Genomic DNA, 3,146 nt, shown 5'->3' with positions numbered 1-3,146 from the left:
AATTCATTAATAATTCTAATTTTACTCACTATCAAAGATAAGATGATGTTGAACTTACTCTCTATCATATAAAGAACTAAACTTTTATTGATAGGAATTAATGCTTTACAACAAATTTTCAAAATCATTAAATAAAAATATAAAGAAGGAACCCAAACATTTTCTCCATATGATTCTCTTCATTTTTAAGCTTTGTTCAAAGCTTGGGCCAATACTATGAAAGACAAAAAAAAAAATCCTTCTCTGCATTTGCTTAAACTTAGTCTCCAAGTAAAATTTTATAATTACATTCAAGGTTACTGAAGTTTTAATGTTTACAGTTATAGAAAAAAAGAGTATTATAGTTGGTGTCCTTTATGCTCCAAATAAGGCATAATAGAGCCTTAAATTGCTTGCAATAATAATATATCAGAAGGAAATGCAATCCTTTTATATTATACAGCATGCTGTTGGCTGAATTCAGACTGCCAACCTCTCACCATCCCACTTCCTTTAACTGGATGGATCACTTTTCTGGAGATGTTATGTAAGTAGCCTGTGCTGGTAGAGTGAGGGACCCTGAGATATACACAAACTTCAGGCTCAGACAGACTCCAGAGGGCTCTAGTCCCAATGGGCATTGCAGAAAAGACAATTTTGTGCCATAAACATGGGCAGTTTGTGAGAATTCTTTCATCTTAAATATGTCTTCTGATCAGCTCTCTTTACTTTCTATTGATCAGGCCATTGGGAGGAATAAAGGGATTTTTGCAAAGTATTTGTCCTTTCAGGAGCCTGTCTTTTGGATATGGAAATAGATACTCCCCACCCCGACCCCGTAGCCTTTCTTAAGAGCCTACCAGTCATCTTCCCTCACTCATCCTTGCCTGGAGCTCAAGCCCCCTGCTCCTTTTATACCTGTGGCCTGTGTCTTAATCACTTTCGATTTTGCCAACTTGCTTTCTTCAGCAGATTGTTGGTGCTAAGTAAATGGTGTGATTTGTTGTAATAATGGTGATGATAATGAATCTTAAACAACCTAACTAATCCCAGTGAACTCTGTGTAATGCTAAGGCTATGTAACACATGGTTGACTAACAGTGATAATGACTGAAAACGAGGTGATAAATCACTATGCAGATTGCTGACAGCCCGCGATCTTCTCAAAAGGAGGACATCTCATAAGAGATCTGATCCCATTTAAACAACTATATGTGTAGCATTATGAACATACAGAACTGCGTCTGTACAATTTTTATATTAACCTGCTCCATAAAATACAGGGACATCAAGCAACTTGGACAAACACTCCTTAGGTCAAGAGGCAGAGGACGTAAGAATTAAAGTTGTGTTTGCTCTTTCTTGAATGTGGCATTGTTCCTGGATCTGAAGCATAACTTTGGCGACTCCACCAATATAAACACAGAACTACCTAGTTATGAGCCTGTGTTTACACAGTCCAGATCAAAAGCATAGACACTCACTCAGGTCATTTGCATTGGCTGCCAAAGATGTGCTGATTCTTCTTTTGAAAAGTAGCAGTAATTCCTATTTTGATGTTATTTACTCTCAAGGTTAATTTATATTTCTAATTGACAACTGTGTTGTCAGTACTTTCTTTTCTTGGGAGTAACATTGTTCTTTTCTAAGGAACTGATTGTGTGGCAGATCATCGGATCATTGCAGGGAGCACAGATGAAAAGCCTGTTATTCCAAAGGATTAAATTACAATTCTTAGTGAACCATTGCCAACCTATTTTTTTTTTTCAAACCCTTGAGGATTGGAAGTAGGAAATGTTATGCCTTGAAAAGGGGTGGGAATGGTTGAATGAAGAATAACCATCCTAGTAAGTGTAACTAGATTCCCTGCAAGTAAAATCGTGAAGCAAATAAAAGATAAAAGTCTGTAAAATATCCAAATGATCAGGAAAAATAAACAACTGAGTTTGTAAGGGGTATGATATTATGGGATTGATTTTTACTGAATTATAAAAATGACTAAGGGAAAGAATCCAATAGATGTAGCATATGCACATGAATACACAGAAACAATGAAGATCCCAACCTGACTTGAGGATATTCAGGGTTCAAGGAATATGGGGGCAGAGGACCCAAGATTTGCAAATCATTCATAGTTTGCATATGAGCTCTCTTGGGAAGGATTATAAAATGTAGTGGGGAAACAAAATGAACAGGAGTCTCTACCATGGGTATTTGGAGCACTTTCCCAAATAAGTGGCCACTTTCCCAAATATCTGCTCTTCTAAAACAAGGAAAAGAAATCAGCTCTGAGATTCTAAACACCAGGGAAGCATCAGATAACCTGGGAGGGGTTGGGATAAATAAATTTGAAAACGAAGACATCATAGAGAAGAGATGTCTTGAAATTCAATTCTGAAACATATGTTAATGCATCTGGAGGAAGATAAAGGACTTAGGTGCCCAGTGGCATGGCGAGACTGCAGTGAGGAGAAAGGAAACTGGCAATTAGCTGTGGCGGTCACTGTGCCGGGGAGTCTACAGGCTCCATCATGGTTTCTGCCTTTGTAGCACCATAAGAATCAGGAACAAACTGCACATGAAATGCTGAATAAAAAGCTCAAAAATATGCACCAAGGGCTTTCCAGGGTTCAGGTACATACCAAGTATGATGGTAGGTGCTTGGGACAATCCTTGCTCATTAGGAGTTTGCAGTATTTTGGATAAAAGAGACATATAGGCAGGAAACGCTTCCAAAGGGGTTTGAATTGGATCTTGAAGGAAGAGTTCTCCAGCCACAAAGAAACCATATGAATAAGGAAGGATAAGGTGCATGCAGAATGATGGGCTCAGGGTGCATGAACTGGGGAGCCAGCAGGTTAGAGGATGGCGGGGTCAGGCTGTGAAGGCCTCGCCGCACTGAGGCATTGGCTTTAACCAGATAAGTGAAAGAAAGCATTTTCCAGATGGAGAACAAGGGAACACCCTGATGAAATGTATATCTCAGAATGGTAGTTCTGTCTGTGTAGGGTAAGGCTCAAGTCTGCAAGGAGCAGTCAGGAAGCCACAGCGATGGGGACATATTGGAGATGAGAAGATAGAGCCCCTAGATGGTATGAATAGACCTGTATGAGCTATATATAAAATGTTAGGGGTGAGGAAGCGGGAAAAGTTGAAGGGGACCTCAG

General features: G+C 39.2%; 1 long non-coding RNA gene across 1 annotated transcript in view; it reads right to left on the bottom strand.

The window, feature by feature from the left end:
- Positions 1-3,146, bottom strand: part of LOC118972658 (uncharacterized) — a 134,162-nt gene that overhangs the window by 88,475 nt on the left and 42,541 nt on the right. The window lies entirely within an intron of this gene.

The sequence above is a fragment of the Manis javanica genome, chromosome 6, assembly GCF_040802235.1.
Source record: "Manis javanica isolate MJ-LG chromosome 6, MJ_LKY, whole genome shotgun sequence".
In the NCBI taxonomy this organism is placed as follows: Eukaryota; Metazoa; Chordata; class Mammalia; order Pholidota; family Manidae; genus Manis; species Manis javanica.
The sequence above is the reverse complement of the archived record's forward strand: the minus strand, read 5'-3'. Positions and strand labels throughout refer to the sequence as shown.